Raw genomic sequence first — 24,043 nt, forward strand, 5'->3', positions numbered from 1 at the left:
CATAATTCTGTCAACAAAATGCTAACTTGGTTAAATTATTCTCTCCACAAAATGAATTAACTTAAAAATCCTTTTGTCCACAAAATAGGTTTAAGCATTTAGTAAAGCCTTGTAAATACTATCGTCTGTTAGTTTAATATGCATAATGCAAATATGTGGACTGGCTATATCAGCATTTTCAGGTCTTCAGAGGTTATGGACCTGTCTGGCATAGCATCCCTTTTCATTTAAGGTCAAGTGGAGAGTAAGGTCAATTTTCTAGAGAACAGCATGGGGTAGATGAATGTAGCACTGTCTGAAACTATTATAATGTAGCTCCATTTGAGTGTCACAGACTTTTACAAAGTATAATTTAATATGCTTACCAACTAAGTCTTTAATTAGAGCTCCATATTCAACAAGTCACCTCAAGGATAATACTTCATGAAAAAAAAAAAGATTGGCTGCTGAAATTATTGACAACATTCTACTAAAGAAAATAAATTCATTATTTAGCAACTGTCATTTTAAAACTATCCATTATTATTTTCTAGAATGTTGATCTACTATTTGGGTCTGTTAGTATTTTAAAATAAATACTACAGTAAGTATATTAATGTTATGATAATGGTTTAGTAAAGTGTATTAAAGAATTTACAGTATTTTGTTTGTTTTAATAACAACAAAAATAATTAGATAAAATTTATTTTACTTGAGCAATCTTTTTAAAAGGACTATTCAACAATGTGGTGTTCAGAAATGTATACTTTCATAGCCATTTATTTTTTAAACATTAATTTTAAACATTAATGAAAATTTAAAATAGTAATTTGAAGATAATATTTTTCTTTTTGATCTCTGCATTTGCACAATCATATAAACTGGCACGTATACCAAACCTAAATGAAATCAGAATGGAAAGCTATTAAAATATTACATATTGCCTTTTCAATAAACATCTTACTGGCTTTAGACTAACAATATTACTTTATTTTATTCCATTAGCTACCAAATGATTTAGTTAGAAGGACAATGTGTTTTTCTTCACCTCTTCACAAGATTCTTTTGTTTAATCTTTTAAGTGGAATAGAATAGACAAGGTAGAAAAAAGAAAGTGAGTTGAAAATTAATTATGTAGCTTCTTAAAAATGCATTTCTCTTGATTGAGATGCATAGCTTATAGCAGACACACTAATAATAGCAGCACAGGAAGGGTATACCTTTAGAAAACATCACCAAAAATCCAACAAGACTATGCCATCTGTTAAAACAGAAATGACACAACAGCTCGTTTTCACTTAAAGAGTGATCATATCTCCAGAACTTGATAATAAGAACCTATTGATGAAGGTACTATACACTTTGGTTTTATGTGAAGAAATCGAGTTAGTGCTGGCCTGAGGGTTTCATCACTGCTGGGTGGGTTTCTGTGTCAGAAGGTGCTCTGCGGGTGCTTAGGGAGAAGTCATCAGCAGGCTGACCCAGCTGTGATCCGTTGAGGGGGCTGTGGCTAAGCTTTCTAAGAAGCAAAAAAGTTTAAACATTTTTAAATTACTGGTTGCCATCTTCTGGAATGCTGTCCTTCTCTTTGGGTCTGTTAATCTTTTAAAATAATCACACCAATATACATTAGGAAGAACTAATTTGGTTCAGTGGATTATAATTGTAAAATGGGGGGAAAAAAGACATGAAATTGGGAGTGAGGCATGTTGAGGGAGATCATGGGGGTGGTTTGGGTTGGGAAGTGGTGGATAGCTAGGATCAAAATACAAATTCTCAAGCAAAAAAAAATTTAATAAAGATTAAAAGCAATCAATGTCCTCAGTGGTTTGAATAAATTTAAGTAAAATAGTCAATAAATGTTATCAAGAACAGATGTTTTATCAGAATAACAAACATAACCAGGATACTCATTTAGCAGAGAACTAATCTGTAACTTCATCCTGATTTCCACAACATGAGATCAATGATGAGATCATGGCATAAACTCAGTATGTATTCACTGAGAAATGAAGTGATCCTTATAAATTCCCTTTTTTCAAAGTACACTGGAATTTATATAATTTAACCATATATCTGGTCCTGCCCCGCAAAGTCATAACGACTTGTCATAAATAGCAACAATCTGTATGAGGGTGAGTGTAGGGGTGGGGGAAAGTGACCCAGAAGAAACAGCATTGCTAGACTATTTTAGTGCCCAGCATTGAATGAGAGGTCTTGCACATGCTAGGCAAGCACTCTACCCTACACTGTTTTTCAAGTACCCTGGACTTATCTTATTTTGACAGAAGAGAAAAATCCTTATTTGCAGAATTTAAAAATTAGAGTTCTGGTACAATTTGTTCCTATATGGGTCAAATATGTGTACATGACTTAGGCTACCAGTCTTTCTTCAGATCATTTTTTTAATTCTGTGCCACTTAGAAATTGCAAACTTTTAAACTATTGGATGTGAGTGAACCCCAGACAGCAAATATACCACAAGCTATGCTGCTGTTGATAAGAAAGTCAAGGACTTTTGACAGAGAAAAATGCAAAGGTTCCAAGGTAGTGATAATTAAATCCTGTGACACAAGTCATAAATCCTAACAAGAAAGAAACGCCACCTGGAAGCTTGGGGATACAGCCTTCTTACACATTGTCCTGTACTTAGACCCTGCGTTCATGACTCCTGAAGCAGAATATTTGGGAAATACTGTGACTAAAAGCAATCATTATGGCTCTCAAAATTGCTCCTGAGCAGAGTCACTACCATTGTTTATGATTTTGTAGATAGAAAAGAAGACTAGTGTGCCTGCATTTGCATCTGTGTGCATGTGTGTTCATGTATGTGCATTCACAGCAGAACACCCTCATCCACCGTTGCATTTTCTGTCATTTTAAATTATTTTCCGTCAACCAAAGGCTTCAAATATTAAGTGGAAAATCTCAAAATATAAAATATACAAATTTTAAGATGTAGTTTGCATATTGTGATGAACTCACAGACTTTTCCCTCCTTGCCAAAGGGGGGAGGGCGTTGTCCTCTGTGTATCCATACTTTGTGGCGTGACTCTCAATCAAAGTAGCTGTCTCAGTTGCTGATAGAATACTGAGATACCTTAGAGCTTGTGTTTAAGTAAACATTATTTTGCTTAGTAATGACTCAAAGTATGAGATCAGAGACACAAAGGAGACAACAGGGTGTAAAACAGGAAGGGCTGGGTCAGAATGCCTCTTGCAAAATCCAGTGCATATAGGAAAAAAAATACTGACAATTACATAACATTTGTTTCTGTCTCCAGTATCTGGGAATCTGGGGGCTCATCTCTGTTTTATTTTATTTTATTTCTGGTTTCTGTGATAAAACACCTTTTCAGGAGTAACTTAGGTGAGTGAGGTGCCATGATGTATGTTTTTAATGCCAGCCTAAGGCCAGCCTGGTATACATAGTTAGTTCCAGGGCAGCCAAGGCTGTATAGTTAGTCTGTATCACAGAAGAAGGAGTAGGAAAAGGAGGAGCAAAAGAAGGAGGAAGGGAAAGATGAGAAAGAGAGAAAGAGAAAGAAAGAAAGAAAGAAAGAAAGAAAGAGGAAGGGATGAAGGAAGGGAGGGATGGAGAAAAGAAAACAGCATCAGGTGGCATGAGGGAGAATTGGTTTATCTCACTGCTCCAGGGTATAGACCATCATGATGGAGAAGTCAGAGCTGGCCATGTTGCACCTACATTCAATAAACAGAAAGAAGTGAACACTGTGCTCATCTCATTATGGTTCAAGATTCTAATCCAGTGAATGGTATCGCCCTCAGTGGACAAGTCTTTCCAACTAGCAAGATAATACCCCACAGGCCCAGCCAGATAACCTAACTCTTAGCTGATTCTAGATTCCAACAAATTGACAGTTATGATCAAACATCAGAGTCACTTTGAGACAAGCTGGGTCTACAGTATATACCTATTTGTTCTTGTAATTATATATTAATATTTAATTTTGTTTACATCTACAGATAAAATTGTATATATAGTATATATTATATATAACACAAATACAATATAAGAAACTTTAATGACTAAATGTTTGTCAGAGAGTACATAGGCTTATTCCAAACATATCTACACAAAAACTTTAACAATAATGAAATAATAATACTAGCTTACTTCATTTTGTATTGCTTATTTCTTTTTCCCACGTTTCCTTATAATAGTATATATGATTTTTAATTAAAAACAACCATTTAAATTTATTTATATTTTAATAAAACATTATAACTTTAAATAAATAATGGAGGGATTTATATTTGAAGAAACTAACTTACCAGCACACTATTTTTAAAGGCTAACTACATAGTACTCACACGTGTTTGAGCAGTACCTCTGTGACTGTATTATGATACCAGTCTATACTGTAACCTATAGAACTATTTGTTCTTAAATAACAGGTATTTCTGTACTGTAGTCACATAAGAAAGTGTGTGGAAAAAAGGTACATAGTATAGACATGTCTTCCTCATCAAACTTGGACCCTCCCCTTCCTTATTTCATCTACCTTTCCTTTAATGTTCCTGAAGGAAATTTTACCTTCTGAGGTCCCAACCTGCCTCCGAGCTCTCCTGTAAACGTCCCTTATTCTCAGTATGAACTGAAACTCTGTTGTTTTCACAATGTTCAGTGAGTAGCAAAAATAACTTAGTCCACCCTGCTGAAACTATCATTATGTATGGATTTCTTATCCACTGGATGAACACTTCTTAGAGACAGGGCCTATATTTTGCGCCCTTTTGAAAAAAATAATAATCAAGCTAGCCAATGCTCATGCTAGGCATGCAGTCAATAGGTGTTCAGTGAAGGGGAGAGCTGCCATCTTTGTGCTGCCTTCCTGGATAAATGTACGACTGAAAAGAGATGCAGTTGATGATCCATCTTTATTAGCTGAAAGTCTACCAAACACTCGACTGAGAAGCAGGCACGGCTCTGCCATGACTTTGTATCCACAAGCTATCCTTATGATGGAACAATACAACAGGTGAAGAATAGTGTCAGCTTTTGAGTCACTACCACAAAAAGGCTATGCATATTAATTGAAATATAGACCTGGTTGTGGCTAGTGAGATGTAAAATGCAAAAATGACAGTCTTACATAGGTATTAGTATTATCATTATTTATTATTATTTGTTACTTCAATGGACCTGTTTATCTACCTAGGATTGGTGACATGGATTGCTGTTATTTTAGACAATTTCAAGGTCCATGAAAATATAATCTAATGAGTGAAGGTTCAATTTCTCAAACTTTTAGCTGTCATATTTTTGTCAACATTTTTGAATGTTCAAGCTTTTTTTTATTAAAATGATTCTTGTAACTTATGCATTATTCTGCGGGTATGTGACTCTTTACTAGAACATTTCACAAATATAATATTCCTATTCTATTTTCTGCATGTGCAACAGAAAAAAAAAACAGGGACTGCTCCTATAGTGATGTTTTCTATTTTGTATTATAATCATTATTCTTTTACAACTGAGTCTTAGAAAGGAAGAGTAGAAAAACAGCATCCAAGAATAAGCAAAGAACTGAATTGCTGATAACTTCATGCCAACAGTGTCATTCTCTTGAGTTGCCAGCAGTACACAATAAACTGTTTTGGAGCTACAATGTTAACATGAGATTGGCAATATTCTATCATTAAGCACCATTTCTCCCCTATATCTTGTGCAGTCATTACAGTTTCACAGAAGCATAACTGAACAATAATAGGAGCAAAATGTTGCATTAATATTTAATGTAATACTTTTGAGAGCATAAGGGGAATAAAACCATTCAAATGCAAATGCAATGGGCCAGGATGCTTTCAGTTTAGAGGTTTTTCTGGGAAGATTACCTTCATATTGCTCAGGTTTTCCTTGTGAGAGATAAGGACACAATTGTTCTTATCTGTAAATAACTGTGCGCTTAGCTTGTAATATTTTTATGTGAATCTATGACGGCCTTTTAAAATTTCCCATGGCTCTCCAGTATAGTCATTTCTAAACTTTGGATTTCACATATCAAAAAATAAAGACATTTTTTAAAAATCCTATTAAGTAACAATAAGCATAACTTTAACAAATGGAAGAAATAACAACTTAATAATTGAAACATAAGTGGTAGTCCTGGTATTGAACATACTTTATGAACCAATGTTTAAATAACTTTTCTTCTCCCCCTGGCTCATTAAAGAAGGACACAACATCCATGTGTGGCATTCAGGATGATTTTTTTTTTTTTTTTTTTTTTTTTTTGCATCCCTGCTGGAAGAAAAGATGCATGACCTACCTGGGATCTAAGCTGTTTCTATAATCTAGTTTCATTCTAGGAATTCCTATTACTGTGTTTTAATGTAAGATGTGTCTCCTAGTGTCAGAAGCTCCACCCATAAAGTCTCATCAATAGGCTTGGCCACACTTGGGCTGAACAATGTCAACAACAATAGATAAGCCAAAGAAAGTAGGTTGGAAAAGACCAAAAGGCTTCAACATTACACAAAGAACTGTAGGCAGCTAAGGAATGCTAAGAGTGGGAGAAACAGTTTTCCCCAGGGAGGAGCACATGAACTAGTTATACCTACACCAACTGCTCATCTCTGAAAACATACATACAGGTAACATTATACAAGGTATTATACAGACAGAGCAGGTTACATTTAGGAACATATATTTATATACCTATACATATATGCATGTAAGAACAACTAATAAAAAATGACTTCATGTATTTGAAAGTGAGCAGTGATACATGGAACGATTTACAGGGAGGGAAGGGAAGAACGGCTAATAGTATAATTATATTATAGTCTCAAAAATTAAAAGAAGTCAAATATCCAAGTAATTTCACTTTCCTTGTTCTTTTTATTTAAAAAAAAATGTTTTTTCAAAATCAACTTCCTTAATTGCTTATTTAAATAGTACATATTGCACTTTAACATTTTGGGGCTGGAGAGCACGGCTTGGTGGGTAGAGTCCTTCTGTACAAACAGGAGGACCTGAGTAGAGTGTTCAGGTCTCATATATACCTGTAACTCCAGCACTGGCTGCGCAGTCTAGACAAAACAATGAGCTCCCAGCTTAATGAAAGACCCCGTCTCAGAAAATAATGTGTAGAGGCTAGAGAGATGGCTCAGCAGTTAAGAAATATACTGCCTTTGCAGAGGACATAAATTTGGCTCCCAGCACCCACATTGGGCAGTTCATCACTCCCTGTAACTCCAGCTCAGGGGATCCCATGTTATCATTGGTATCCCTAGGCACCCGAACTCATATACTCATATGCACATACCTACACACACACACACACACACACACACACACACACACACACACATTTAAAACTAGAAAAAAATTATAACATTTCATAAAGAAAGTAATACTTCATAAAAAACCAAGTTGAACATTTTATAAATTAGGAAAGCTGACTATTCCTTCAAAATATATGTACTAGAAAATACTTTATGATAGTCATTTTATCTTTTTGTTATTTATAGTATAGAATGAAAAGGGATACTTAATCCCTAAGGCTCTAGTATTACAACATCTGAATTCATGCATATGTTTAAAATGGCTTCACAACCTTTCAGAGAACAATATGAATTTCAGTGGGATATAATTCATTACTTTAATATGCTATCATCATGGATTTCAAGACAAATAAAACATATGATTTCCAGAAAGCAACTGAGAAAATAATTATTGAAACAAATTGAGAATTTCTCTCTAATCTTTATGGCTCTAATAAACTAGTTCTAGGAACTATATTCATTTTCAAGGAAAACATTTTTAAAATGAGATTTAAATTGAGAGATGAACAAAAATAATAAAGATGTTTACAAGAAAAATACCAAAATAGATGCGGTATTAATAAAACACTTGATCAATAGTAACCAAGTACGGTCACACACTAATCAATGACATACTTCCCAGGTAAAAACACCAAAGGGAGGCACATTGTTTATAATGTATGACATTGCACAAGCACATAGCTAAATACTAAATGTGTTTCTCAAAGGAATTTTGGAAACTAGATTATTTCACAGAGTAAACGATTACTACACTGGCCACTGAAGCTACCGTACCTGAATTCTAGGCATTTTTACTTCACACAACTTCAATGAGAAAAGTACGAGTCAAAGACCAAATCCTGGAGTGCTTGCTCCCTGGAATGCATGTCTCAGCTTCCCTAGCTGCTGTGGGTTGTGGATATGGTACCTCTGCTGAGGAGCTGCATCCGCGAAAATACTCAAGGCAACAATGAAGGACTTCAGGAACAGCCCGTGCTAAGTGTGACTAGAAGCAAGACTAAAATGTTTCCCTGTGATGCCTGGGATCTATAGAGCAGACAATATGAAAGAAATAAGTCTGAAGCAAAATGCACTAAGAGGATTTTCATAGATTGGGTCATAAGGAAAGGAAGTAGTGTTATAAAGTTGTTTGTGTATATTCATATTCAGGATGAACAATAATGCAGATACTGTGGTGAGAGTGACACAGGTGAAATTTTGGTCCTTAAGGGATGTAGTATCATGGAGACATAACATTCCAACAAATTCTTGGTTTTCTAAGAGCTTATAAACTACCTCAAAGCCAAAGGGGCTGCTGGCACTAACAGTGAGTCATGGGCACACAAGTATAGTCTGTAACATCGATGCTTGGAATTTAGGGGGGAAACCAAGTCTTAGTCAAAAGTGGATAATGGAAACCCCAAAGCTGTATGCAAGGCCAGCAGATGCTACTGTAGCAATAAGATACAAAGCTAATCATAAATTAGAGTAGAATTCAAATCTGAGCCCTTTTTTATTACACAAGGAGATCCCAATTCTGCAAAGAAGAGGAGCCACAGGATAGCACTTCGTCGATCTGCCTTTAAATATTCTGTTCTGTCAGAAAGATTTGTAACACTACCAGCCAGCACAGTCCTCTTTCAGATGTCTATTTCTTGGATTAAAAAAGAAACGAAAAGAAAAGGAAAGAAAAGAAAAAAGGTTCAGAAAATTCAGATTATGCAGATAGTCCCAGAGATATTTTGAGAGAAATAGGTAGGGCAAGAAGGAGGACAAAGAAGAGGAGGAAGGGGAGAGGAAGAGAAAGGGAATGGAAGGATGAGGGGAAGAAGTGGAGGATGGGATGATGATAACGATGATGAAGACAATGAGGAGAAGGGCAAGGAGGATGCAGCAGGAGCAACAGGAGCAGCTGGTATTAGTAGCATTTGGGTAAGAAGTGTACCCTGAGGAATATTAGTTTCCAAATGCTTTACTAGCGTCTACTGGCACTGTGTGACAAGTGTCTCAGTGAAATCATTTCTTATCTTGTTATTAATACAGCAGAGGAAATGTTTGAAGAAAGATGGAATCAATTTAACTCATCTTATTTTATTGGGTTATTGCCATGTAGCAGGCATCAATCACGCTAAGGTAAAGAAATAACCAAGATGAATAAGCAAGATCATAGTTCTCACATCATTTGACTCTAGGAGAAAAATATAGAGACACAGAACATGCATTAGAAAACATCTGCTTATAACTGGATTATAAATGCAGCCAAAGAAAGATGTTCCCAGCAACAAGTTGACTGATAAGCACAAAAACCCAGAGTGGTCCCCAGTATACTCTCCTTAAATATTCCTGAAAAATTAGGCATGATCTTCATCATTGACAAGTGTCAACAGACGATATTAGGTAGATTCACAATATTTTGTGAAATATTAAATTCTTTTTTTTTTTTTTAAGAGAAGAGGATGTTGGGGAAAATGTTGAAGCATTATATAACATGCTCAAAGTCAGCACCATTTCTACACACCACCTTCTTGTTCGCCTTTGACTCAGAACAAATATATAAACCTTTCACAGTTCTCCCCGGGTGTCTGCTCTGCACCTTTATCTAGAGGTAGGAAGATTGCAGCATCTGATCTGAGCCCTCAGCAAGAGGCAGGAAATTCTAAGAACTAAAAAAAAAAATTGATGACTAGAGTAGGCGAAAGTAGAAGAAAGAATCCATAAATCTCTTTATTTTTTGAGCAACAACTTTATTAGGATTTCAAAGTTGGTAGCTGGAATGTTAATTTTTCTAGTATGCAGTTAAAAAGTATATACAAATGATACAACTCTGTAACATATACTCACAGAAACTCATTTCATAGTTTAGGATGGGCTAGAATTTTCATGTATCCCAGGATAGCCTCACACTCACACGGTCCTTTTGCCCCATCCTTCTAAGAGCTTGGATTTCAGGTGTGAGGTACATATCGTGCAGTTTGTAATAACTTTAAAATATAACTGCAAAGCCCAACTAAGGTCAAGTGCTGTATTTGATATATAATACCTCTTAATAAATATTCATTGCATAAATTAGTGGATGAGCTAGAGGAAAAATTACATGAGATAACAGTAAAAGGAGACCAAAAGGCTTATGTTAATATTTGTAATCCATTGTAGTAAAATAAGTTTTGCCCTTGTGAAGATCATCAAGTGATCCTTGGCTCTGGTATATTTTTGGAAGATGTGACTTTATGTAATTCCGGAAGATGGTATAGCTGGTTAGGTAGTCCCAGAGGACAGAAGAGGAGTGCCGACTCATACCCCTGACCTGCTACACTGCTTCATGGCTCAGTGTTTAAACATTAGGATCACAAAAAAGAGAAGAAACATTAGTAATATTAAACTGTTATGATCTAAGTACTTTTCATGTAAAAGTGTGAGTCATATTGATGTCTACCAATTCATTATCATTTCTCCATGTAATCTAATTGCATATTTTAAAATAAATTTTTATTTAAAGGTTTCTCGTGTAATATACTTGATCTTACTCCTTCCGTTCTCTCAAATATTTCCAGATTCTCCCCACCTCCGTAGCCACCCAACCATATGTTCTTCCTCTGTGTCAAAAAACAAACAACCACCCCCTGAAAATAAAACCTAAACAAAAAGCAAATCAAAACAAAGAAACTAAAAAAAAAAATAAAAATGACAGTAATTACCAAAACAAAAAATGAACGTAACAACTGCCAATCATCCTGAGTCTGGTAACTCAGACCCAGAAAGACACACATGGTACATACTCACTTATAAACAGATACTAGCCACAAAATACAGGATAACCATACTACAATCCACAGACCCAAAGAAACCAAGTAACAAGGAGGACCCTAGGGAAGATGCTTACTTCTCATTCAGCAAGGTAAATAGAATAGACACTGGAAGTTGCTGGAGAGAGGGGACAGGAAAGGAGCCTACCGTAGAGGTCCTCTGAAAGACTCTACCTACCAGGGGACTAAAGCAGAAGCTGAGTCTCACAGGCAAACATTGGCAGAGGGCAGGGAGTCTTATGGAAGAGTGAGGGGAACAGAAGGACCTGGAGGAGACAGGAACTCCACAAGAAGAGCAACAGAGACAACAAATCTGGACCCAGGGGGCCCCAGAGACTGATGCACCAAAAAAGGACCAAGGAGGGAGAAGGCCTAAGCCCCCTGTTCAGATGTAGCCAATAGGCAGCTCAGTCTCCCTATGGGTCCCCTAGTAAGAGGAGCTGGGGCTGCCCCCTGCCTTGGATCACTTCCTCCTGGTGGGGTGCCTTAACTAGTCCACAGAGGAAAAGGGTGCAGGCAGTCCTGGTAAGACTGGGTAGGCTGGGGTCAGTCGACAGGGGAGAAGGGCTCCCCCTCTCTGAGGATTAGGGGAAGGACATAGGAGAGAAGAGGGAGGGAGAGTGAGACTAGGAAGAGACAAGGGAGGGGGCTAAGATTGGGATGTAAAGTGAATACATTAAAAAAAAAAAACAGAACTGCACACACACACACACACACACACACACACACACACATACACACACACACACACACCACACACAAAAAACAAACAAACAAAAACAAAAACGAAAGCAACCTTCTGCCCCCCAACACCCACACCCACACACACAAAAAAAAACCATGAAGTCCATTTTGTGTTGGTTAACTACTACTGGGCATGCTCCATAACACTCCATTGAAGAAAGCAGATTTTACCTTTCCCAGCACTCATTCAATGGCAAATAGTTTCTTGCATGGGGTTGGGCTTTGTATCCACATCCCCTTTTCATGCTAGAGTCTGTCTGGCTTGAACCTGTGTGCGCTGACACAATCTGTGTGTTCATTGTATATCAGTTTTTCTGTGTCTAAAATCTACTGTTTCCTTGGAGTCATTTGTCACCCCTGGCGCTTACAATGCTTCCTCCTCCTCTTCTGCATGAATCCTAAACTTGAGGGGAGGGGCTTGATAAAGACATCACAATACCTACACACCTAGAATAACTGTGCAACCGTCCCAAATACTGGGATTTTTATTAACATATTAATGTTTTCCTTCTGCAAAACTTTAAATGGTTCTTTTTAGTCTGACTAGACTCCAGCTTCAAAAAAAGAAAAAAGAAAAAGAAAAAGAAAGGAAGTTAAACTACGATGATTGCATATAGACATTAAAAGGTTATTTGTAACTTCTGAAAACTGGACAGTCATAAGAAAAGCGTGTGCTGATCTGAAGCTGCTGCGGCGTTTGATTGGGTGATTAAGCCCAGCGGTTCTAATCTCATCTGGCATTCTGATGTTGATTGCTGCTCTTTCTGTTATGGCTACAGAATCCCAGAATAGCAGTCACATGATGAAGATGCCATCGGAGATTACAAAAATGAACTCGACTTTATATAGCATCTTTCATGTGTCCCATGTTTTAAAAATGGAAGAAAGTGAACTCATGAACGAGATTTGAATGACAGAGATGAAAATGAACACCAGCCTTTGCACAACCAGGACAGTCCAGCTGAGTGGCAACGGAAACTTTCCTCAATAGGACGAGTTGAAGAGTTCATCATACAGATAGTTCTAACTGTCCAGTGACCTTTATCTCTACAGAGCTTTGAGCTACATTCTCAAACTGCTAGTATAAATGGAGTCTTCTTCTGTTGGACTTCATCTTTACCTTGGTGATGAAAGTATCAGTGCCATTTCCTTCTCCTAGAATTCACAATCTGAGAAAAGGAACAAGATGACAGACAGGTGTCACCTTAGCAGTCCCAATGGCATTCTTTAGAAGAAAATTTTTAACATTTTGCTATTCAGCCAACTATGCCAATACTTGGTAATGACAAATCAAGGAATACTTAAGTCAACTTCAAGCTAAAGGGTAGAGAGTTCCAAGGTCACATGTTCCTTCTTTTCCTTGTAATTAAGCACACACTATTTAACCTATTTTAGAACATGCCCGGAAACAAAGAAAAGTGTGCTTAGATAGTATTATGTCTTATGCTAAAATAATGGGAGAATATTGACTCACTCTTATATCTACATTTTGAGTATGTCGTCCTAATCACCACTACTTTTCACTGAGGTCAGGGTGCCTGCTGTTTTCTCCCATAATGCTGTGCTTCTACATGGCGTAGAAATGATTATACTATTCCATCTGATTAGAGTCTGTCTTACTCCCAGACCATAACCTCCAGGCTTTGCTTCGCTATTGTGTCATAAGTAATTAGTACAGAGTATATTCAGTTAATATTTATTGAAATGATGAATAAATTATTCCAGAGAAAAAGCAACCTTATCTCCTGAAAACCATAACTGTCATCTGACTCCCAATCCTAAGCATATCCATTTCAGAAAGAAATTATCTCCATTTCAGACTCCGGAATTTAATCATGTTAATTGGAGCAAATTTTGCGAACAAAAGTATGTAACGGTGAGTGAGTCAGCTCACTTCCCTTTGCTCTAAGGTCTTCATAGGAAGTTTCTGAATACCAAACTCAGCTAGGTCAAGTGCCCTAATCCAGCCACTTCCCACGGGGAGTCACTGCTTCACCAAGAGACCATTTGCTGATCACTTAAAACACTTCTGGTCAGAAGGGGAGGGATCAGCATAGCCGTAGGGGGCTCACCTACAAAAAGATTTCTCTGTAAGTAACGAAAATTTGAGGATAGTTCTGTAGTAATAATATTTTAAAGATGTAATTATATGGTGCTTTTCTGCCTAGGGGTTCAAGGCATTATTACATCTGTCGTCCCAGGAAGCTTTCTGAAAATTACAAATGGCTCATCGTATAAAACACAAAGACAAAAAGCACAATATTAACACTCAGGGGACCTTTTCTTGATTCATGCATATTATTTATCCTCCCATTAAAGCTTCATCATTCAAAAGATTCCAATAGAAAAACCATAATTATTCCCACTGTTTTTCAAATAAAAATAATAAGAATCTGTAGCTCATTTATCTTAATGGTGATATTTAAAAAAAAAAAAAAAAACATTTTCTTTATTTGTAGACTCTGCATCTGTGTAAGAAAAATAAGTGATATTGACAAAAATCATCCAGGGATTTAAGTATATTGAAAGGGAATGTGCTGTAAAAAAAACAAAACAAACAAAAAAACAAAACAAAACAAAAAAAAACATTTCTTAGAATTGACTTTCAGAAAACCTTATTCAAAAAGACCCACGGAGCAGCATGAAGCAGACCCATCTTACTGCTCCATTTTGGTATGGTTACTATGAGAGATAAAAAGCGTTACTGAAAATGCTTCTTCAAACTTGCAAAGGAAACAAATTAAAGGAGGATTGTTATTGTGAGTCATTCCTAGGGAATCTTCACATAGGAGGATCTAACTAGCGCCATTTTTTACTGTTTCTGTCCTGAGCCTCAGTGCTTTTCCAAACTCATCATTTTTGCTCACTGCATGAGAAAGAATGACTTACCAGACTTGTTCTATAGATGTATCTTGCCCTGTTATCTGATTCTTTTACTTCTATGTACTCTAAGTGTTTTGGTTGAACATTTGAATCTGGAGGAGACTGGGGATGAGACTGGGGATGTCACCATCAGAAACACAACTCAATGCTCTCCACCTGGATATATGGTGTCTACTGCACTGAATATGGTAACACCTTCTGTCATGACTTTAAAAGTGGGTTAGACTACTGTATGTTCTTTCAAATGTCTTGAGTTCAATTGCCAGCAACCACATGGTGGCTCACAGCCATCTATAATGTGGTCTGATGGCCGCTTCTGGCATACAGGCAGAATACTGTATAAATAAATAGTCATTTGTAAAAAAGAAAAAAAGTAATCACATTGTGACCTTCTGTATAAAGTTTTTAACCATTTATAGTTTCTCAGTTACTCTAATTGCCAGTGCACAAATATCTTGATTTTACAAAATGAAGGACAAGAAAATGTTGGCTAAGTTGAGGAGCAGGCAAAGTTCAACTTTGTTTCCTCTGTCCTCTTCCCCTTCCCCGTTTGTTTCAGCTGTCTTTTCTTTTCTTTGGAATCATTATGAAATGTTCCTAACTATAACCTTCCTGTGATGTAGCATTCTTTACCGGAGGAATGTAAAAACTCTACCATCTCCTTACTAAATGGTAATCAAATGTGTTTGACTTTATAATATTCAACCATGTAATAATAATAATAATAATAATAATAATAATAATAATAATAATAATAATAATAAGAAGAAGAAGAAGAAGAAGAAGAAGAAGAAGAAGAAAGAAGAAAGGAAAACAAATGTGGACTTTAAGATTGATAGAGTAATTCTGCTGTGGGAAAGCCAAAAGCTATGGTTTATAAAATTCACACCCACAATCATAGTAAATAGTAGTGATAACGATGGGTGGGAGCTGTGACTTTCTGTACTTTGTAGATAAAACAAAAAGCCCTAAAATTCAGTGAAGATAATTCCCAAGATTATCTTGCTAGAGGATGGCATAACATGGTAGAATGTGATAAAGGCTTGGCAGTGTTCTTCAACGTCTGCACTTTCGGTCACTAGTCCATGCTAAATACACCAAAGGAGAGAAAAAAATCTCTTGTTGCTTATTTAGAATTCCATTTTCAGATAAAATCTCTGATTTCATTTCAGATAAAATGTTGACTTCTGGGTAGGACACAACACTGGCAACCAGGACCCCATAGCAGTTGTAGTTATGAGCACTGAGTCTATATAATACAGATCCCTTCAATACACAGGCATGGTTTGAGGATGGTTTCAAGAGGGGCTTTCCTTCTCACAGCTGAGCTTACAGCTACACATAGATACTGTGAGAGTGAGAGTCATTGCCTTCAGCTGTGTATTCCTTGGTGAGCCCAAAAGGTTCCAGTGTATAGTTCAAGCCACCGATCACGTGCATGGGCACGGTGAAGTTCAGTGGGTAACAAAACAAAACAAAAAAAGACTTGAATCTGGGGCAGAAACTAGTAGGGATGGGGTTGACTGGTACGAAAGGGATAATGTGAGAAGATGTAGAAATAGCCAGAATACATCACATATATGTTTGAAGCTGTCAAAGAACAAACTTAATTAAAAAAAAAAAAGCAATCTTATGATTGTGAAAGTCTGACCTGTGCTACTGGTACAAGACAAATAAAGCTCCAGATAAGGGATGGAGGGAAAGGAAGCAGCAAGCTTGTGGCAGTGGCTCCTCTTCTGGGTCTAAACTACTTAATTCTTAGGATTGCTACATAATCACAGCCAACAGTACTGAGTAAACATCACTATTACTCTCCACAGTGAAAAATCTAGGAAAATTAGACTGGTTTTTAAAAGGAGTGAAAAGGAAACAAATATCTTTGGATTTTCAAAAGGGAGTGAGAGCTTTTTCATAGCCTGGATCTGAGTTTGCTGGAACTAGATCTTAGTGCAGATTCTAGCACTAATGATGGGATGGCCTGTGGATAGCAAGAAGAGGAGTCCCTAATTACCAGGATGCGGCAGGGGGTCAAACGCAGTTCAAATTCATCTCTCTTCAATTTTAAAGCCAACATTAAAGTGGTTAGACATGGAAAAATATGCAGGAGAAAGTATATTGGAAGCTTGGCAGGATACTTGATGTAATATGCAGTGTTTTTCTGTCAAAGCAGAATGATAGCAGCTGTTAAAGGAAATAAAAACATATTAAATAAGTACCTGGGTGAAACAGGAATTGTATGTCAGTTGAAAAATGTCACCTGGCATTTCTCCTGGCTCTTGTTGGGCACAAGCATTATAAAAACCATCTGAGGCTTTATTTAGGAGGCTGAATATATATTTATAAATGTACAGGTGAAATAATATCAAAATGGCTAAGAAATAAGTTGAAGAAGAGGTAGTCTTATAGATTATATTGATTAGAGAACGCCAATAGAACCGGGTTAACAAGGATAAAAGTGGATCTACAAATTGAATGCTAGAACTGTGGGGTTGTTGAGAAGTGGCTGGAAAGTCTGTCTGTACTCACTCAGTTTGTCCTTAGTGAAGAGTAAGGGAGGGTGTGAAGTGTCAAATTCTCTCAAGATACAATACTATTCAGGTAACTCTAGTAGTACACCTGAGGGCTCCAGTGTCTTCTATGTGATTCCAATTTCGTATGGTACTTTTGAGTTGATTTAAAGCACGCCGCTTTAAACAATACTTGAATTAACCTGGAAATTTTAAGGAGAGGAAAAGCATATTGTAGAGAGACTTATAATGTTAAGTAAATTGTAAAAAGAAGTTGCATAGCTGGGCGAGAAAGGAGGTTTGCATAGGAGTATACAAACCGTCTTCTTGTGACTTTAATGAGGGGTCAGATAAAATGAATCAATGAAGAATTAGGAAGCTGTGTGGATAAAGGATGGAGTGAAATAGTGATAAAGGTAGTGCTGATGGTTACAGGACGCATGTCTACCTACCTAACAATTTCCTCTGCTCTATGGTTGTATCAGAAAAAGGAAAAAGCCCGGAATCTGTCAGGAGGAAAACTTATGTCTAATGGAGGAGGCCACTAGATAGTGTTTATAACAGGCAAGATTCAAGTCCAAAGATGGAATAATATTGTTTAAATATTTTCAATGGAGGCATTATTGGATTTTTCAAAAGTAGTCTTTGTGTTAAAATATTGTTCTGTACTTCATACTTTGGTGTCATCCGATTCTAGAGTACTCAGTACCAATAGTATCACCAGCTTAGATTTGCACCAAGAAAAAGAACGTTCCTCACAGGAGCATGCCCCTTGTGCACCAGTACTACTGTACTACAGACTTTTCAAGTCGTTTCTGATTCCCAGCCCGGCTGTAAGCAGCCTGTCCACTGAGGTACCAAATGCACAAGCTGTTACAAGTGCTTCATGATATGCTGGAGTGTTCGTGATTTTAGTTACATCCTTCCATCTACCAACACATCCCTCAGATGCTTGCATGGCACTTGCTTTGTGAAATCACTGTCCTTGATGATGAAGGCACCACAACGAACCAAACAGAAAAGAAAAGCTTTCAAGGAGAATATGTACTCTAGTCGCCTTTGTTACAGTATTTCCTCCATTGCATACACACTACCAATCCTGAAAAATGAACTTTGAAACCCATCAGAATATTAAAGCCACTATGTGTGGAGAGCCAGAGCCTGTGCAAGGGGGTTGGTTTGGTAGGTAGTGGGAGACTGACAGACTCATGGGTAACAGGGAGTGGGTGTGACTAGTTCTGAATGAATGAAAAGGACTGGGGGCCATGGGAACTGGTATATGCAGATGGCATACCAATTCTTCAATCTTTGTGAGCTTCAGGTTTCTTCGTATTTAGTAGTAGTAGTAGTAATAATGATGATGTTGATGATGATGATGATGATGCTGATGCTGCTGCTGCTGCTGCTGCTGCTGCTGCTGCTGATGATGATGTTGATGATGATGATGATGATGATGATGATGATGATGATGATGTATCCCTAGTCCTAGTGCTACTCAGGGCACAACTATTTCATATGGAGCTTGCACAACTGAGCCTAGTGTAAGAGTTCAGGCAGTATGCTTACTCCCTAAAGACCAAAAGCATTGCTCAATTTCTTCAACTTAAATTGTGTTTCTATTTCCTCAAGAGTATGAGGATAGCCTTTCCCATGGTGAATAATAAGCTTAACATTACCCAGGAGAAATGACAACTAAGCCAGACTTAAAATTTTTTTATTTCAAATACTATGCTTACATGTTTGAATATTTTGAAGATATTGACTATTATTTCATTTCATTAGTTATTCTTTGTTTTAAGTTTTATTATGTCTTTGAGATTTCTGTACAGTGTGTTCTGCTCATATTCACCTAACTCCCAGACTCTTTCCATATCTAAGCTCTCTTCCCACCCAGGCAGTTCTGTGCCATTCATATCCTCATCAAGAGCAGTTTGTGATGCTCATATAGTCTTGGATGTGTGGATGTGTGGGTGACTTAAAAGAAGATACACTCTTGGAGAAAGCTGACCCCGTCTCTTAGCAGCTAACAGTTGCCAATAGCTTCACAGCTAAGAGTGGGATTTCATGCCTAAATCCCCTTTGCATAGCTTTAATGTCTTACAGCTGTCTCTGCCCCCAGAATGCTGTAATTACAGGCATGTGCCACTGCTCCTGTTTTAATTATCATTATAAAGCACAATTTTAGCATGCCTTTCTTCAAATCAAATGAATTTCAATCCTAAGAGATATAGGAAAAAGAAATTAATCATTTCTTTCCCTTAAATTTTATAATTCTGGGGCAAGAAAGATGGCTCAGCAGTTAAGAGCACTGGCTTCTCTTCCAGAGGACCCAGGTTCAATTCCTAGCACTTACATGGCAGCTCATAACTGTCTGAAAGTCCAATTCCATGGGATCTGACACCACCACACAGACAGGCATGCAGGCAAAACACCAATGTACAAAAAAGATAGATAGATAGATAGATAGATAGATAGATAGATAGATAGATAGATAAGATACAGAGCTTTTATGATGCTTAAAACAGGTTATGAAAGTTCATTTGTCTTCACTAATTTGGATACCTCAGATGATACAGATGAGAACATAAGAAACCGAATGGCTTGTAAATGTCCTTATTTTCTTAAAGGATATATGTACTTGTGCTTTGGATTGACTCTTAACTATTATATTAACTTATGATATTTTATGTACCTTAAGTAAAGGTACACATATCTGTATGCTCAAGATAGGAGAAAGAAAAAGTTTCAAAATATTAAAGGCACAAAAACAATCATGACAGAAGTTCTTAATTAAGTGATCATTGATAAACACTAAATTTAATTCTATTGTCTGTCCCTCAGCATTGGTAAGAAGATAAGGATATGGAGATACCAAAACATTTTTTGGTTATTTTTCTTTCTCTTATGTATCTTTGGTAAAGGTGATTATGAAAGCAAGGGAGTAATTTTATAAAAGTACATGTAGTAGCAGTTCAACATTTGTAAAAAATTTATGACATTTTTCCAAAATTGCTTCAACCTAACTTACACAGGATTTCAAACTAAACAGTCATATTTAGATATTGTTTTAATGATTGTCTTTTTCTTATTTGAAAGTCTTGATTTAGAACTGGGCAACCTCACTCGCTGACTTATCAGGTCAGCCACACCTTTCTTACCTTTCCACTCGTTCTCTTGACTACAGTGGGTGCTTCTTGGGCTTTACTTGTTGCTGTTAAGTATTCTATAAATACCTTGAGTTAATCATTTTTTTATCCAAAATAACATTATATTGCCTCTTCTTGTGCTTAATTTGGAATTTTCAAGAGCAGAATTTCCCAGAGGACTTTTTGTTTAGATTAAGTCCTCCACTGGAGACTGAGCTCGAAGCTCTCTCTTCGTGCTAGCTTCCTTACTGCACAACTCAGTTAACTTCACAAGTTTAGCTTGTACGTCCTTACCCTCAGTAAAGCTGGTGCTGTGTTTTCGGTAAACATGGCAGTTCCTAAACATGCATGTCATACCGCGTCGCTTTTGAACTTTACATCCTAATCCCTTCCTGCCTCCAGACATGCAATAAATGTCAAATGTATAGCAAGCATTATCTCCCCCTAGAAGAATAGGCTTCACAGTTATATTCAGTGAAATTCACCAATAAAAATAGGAAGATCCCTTCATCAGAGAGCTAGGTTATTTTGTTTATAAATCTATGGAGAAATAATTACAAGTGAATGAATAAAATGTATTGACACTACAAAATTAAGTCTAGATGAGACCTATATCATTTCAGGCAACAAATTATTATACCATGAGGCTGGAAAAAATACTAATGAATTAACTGTATACATAATATCTAAACTGACTAACAGTTATTATACACTAAGTCTTACTTTGTTCCATTGCCACTCTGATGATCTGAAGAACTGATCCTGTGTTTCTCATTTTATGACAATGGACCTGGTATTTAATTATGGAGGTTCTTATTAAGTGTTGGAACCTAAGACTATGCTAAAAGTATCTGGAATACAGGAGAATTACAGTGCATGGTACCAAGTTCATAAGCCCTCAGAGGACCAGGTTGTGCACAGAGTAATTACACATAAAACCGATAACACATATTGACAAATCTGATACAAGGCATATTTTGCAAAATCTAAGCTCCGTGATACAAAGAAGCCACAAAGGGAGTTAGTCATGCTCATAAGTAGAAGTAAGGACCAAAACAGCAAAAGCTCTGAGTTTCAATAGGTTTGGAAGATCAGAGAAAAAAAAACCAGTAGTGCTACGAGGGAAGAGAAAACAGGAAAGCCCTGAATGACATCAGAACAACTGAAAAAGCACTAGAGGCTGCTCTGACAGCAGATGCAGTGCTGGGAAGGTGATGGTTTGTCCCTGTCAGTTAGCAAGTTCAGCATCATGATGTAAGCTGGGGGTATTACCAAGGCTACAGAGCCTGGATTGATGTGATCCAGCTAGAAAGAGTAATCCTTCTGCTCCTCTCTCTCTCAGTAGATTTTACACAGTGTTTACAAAAGGTGGTGTCAAAGCTTTATCAAGAATATTATGTAGCAGAAGGAGACCAATAGACTTATGATCCTGTGCAGTTTTATTCTCACGGACTTAAAGGGAGAGGATGAGTTAAGATAAGATAGGGGATAAGAGAAGGAAGTTAACAAGTGTTGGCAACAACGATGTATGTACACACTATTTTTAAGACATAGCTTTCAGACAATAATAATGTAGGGGTGAAAAATTTTCCATTCCTTACAGAAAGCTTTTAGGTGACATACTCCTGAAGCTGTGTGGATATTTACATGTGTTCACTTGTGTGTGTCTTTATGTTTGCATTTTTGTTCATGTCTATATTGTGCATTTGTGTGTGTACAGACAGAGATAGAGAACAGAGAGAGACTTTAGTAACTGGGGTATGCATTAATGATGACCCTATGAAAAGTTTCTTCTCTTTGTCTAGGTCGGGGCTGGCTCATTATGTGGCAAAGTAGGCAAATTATCTTTTTCCAGTGGTATCATGGTAGCAGAATAAAATTTGCCACAGTAGAATTATTTATTCTACAAATACTGATAAATTATGCAGATGGTTGTTCCTTGTTTGGAAACTAGCATTGTTTCTTGGATAGATTTCCCTTATAGTAAACTTTCTCTAAAGCTCATGTTTTCAATTTTCTTTCACGTTTTGTGTGTTGTGTGTTTGTGTGTGTGTGTGTGTGTGTGTGTGTGTGTGTGTGTGTGTGTGTGTGTGTGCATTTTACCTGTGTGCATGTCTATGCACCAAATGTATGCAGGGCCCATGGAGGGCTAGTCAGAAAAATAAAATAATGAATTAGAATATAAAACACCGTAATACTGATTCTTAACAAAGGTGTAAAAAGGTCAGCCTCCTTAATTAATGTTTTTGGCAAAAATAAGATCTCTATTATTCACCTTGAACAAAATAGAATCCAGACATTAGTGTAGGAGCTGAATTTTATAAACAACTAGGGAAAAACATAGACGAAATCTTTCCAGGCACAGGCAGAGACAAGAGCTTTTTGGATTGAATTCTCATGATACAGGAGGAACACAATCCAGTCTGGACAATTTATTGAGATTCTATCTCTATATGAAAAAAGGGCTGTGGACATGGGTCAGCAGTAGAGTGTGCTTACATATAAGAAGCACACACACACTACACATACACACACCAGTCAGAATGGATGTTATCAAGAAAAATTGAACAAAACAACAGCAACAACAAACAAGTATTGGAAACCACGTGCAGAGGGACGAGCCTATTGGGAGAAATACAGAATGAGTTCAGCCACTATGTAACCAGTGAACGCAACAAGTAAAAGCATCACTATCTTATAGCAATAACACTCCTGCCCTATACCCCCAAATGAATAAAAACCAATGTACTGGATAGAGAGAGAATTACAGACACATCCATGTTTACCATAGCACTGCCTGAAGTAGTCAAGAGTCAGAATCAGCAAGGGGTAAATAGACAAAGAAAATACACACAATGGAGTTTTGCACAGTCATAAGCAACAAAACTATGCCATTTATAGGAAAAGAAAAAAAAGAATGGATCTGGAAGTCACCATGTTAAGTAAAATAAGACGAGTTCACAAAGAAAAGTGCTTTGGTTTTTTTTTTTTTTTTTTTTTTTTTTTTTCTCTCAGACATAAGTTGTAGTAGAGAGAGGACGAGAGAACTTAAAATGGGATTGCTAAGGAGGAAGAAGACAGAAGCGGGATACGCAATCACATGCTTGCATAGGGATATAAAAATGAAGCCTACTATATCATAAAGTTCATATGTATTAATCAAAAATGATGAAAATGGGCAACTGCCACAAGCAGATAATTTCTGACAACTCTAAATATGTGATATGACAACAGATTTATAAATATCAGAAGCGAGGTACAGGGAGACAGCAAAATAGCCAAATGACAACAAAGTCTGTTCAATTAAGTACAGTTGGGCTACGAGAACTACATTCCATGTTGGTTGGATCTGTTGAACAGACTCAGGACCCCAGCTCCAATCAACAGCTGCTAACATTTTATTTAACATCAATAATAAAAGAACGAAGGGAAATGTTTATGTATCATATTCACCGTGCTGTCTCATCTCTGCAGCTCAATGCCAGCATAACTAAATAAACCCTTAGGCGACCCGCACCTAGTTCATTCCTCATAAGCTGCCTCTCCCGCCTGCTGTCAGTGGCTGCTGCTTCCTTGAGGCACGAAGGAACAGACACATAATGGAAAAAGAGATAAAACTTATTCTTCCTGTTTCTTGGAGTTCTTGTCATTGTGGAGGTCACTTTTTCTAATTCCTCAGAGCCTCAGTTAG

The 24,043-nt window shown here is 37.0% G+C and overlaps 1 pseudogene; it reads left to right on the forward strand.

The window, feature by feature from the left end:
- Positions 1 to 9,087: 9,087 nt before the first annotated feature.
- Positions 9,088 to 24,043, forward strand: part of LOC127196719 (proteasome activator complex subunit 2-like) — a 120,344-nt pseudogene continuing 105,388 nt past the window's right edge.

This window comes from Acomys russatus, chromosome 12 (genome assembly GCF_903995435.1).
Source record: "Acomys russatus chromosome 12, mAcoRus1.1, whole genome shotgun sequence".
NCBI lineage: Eukaryota > Metazoa > Chordata > Mammalia > Rodentia > Muridae > Acomys > Acomys russatus.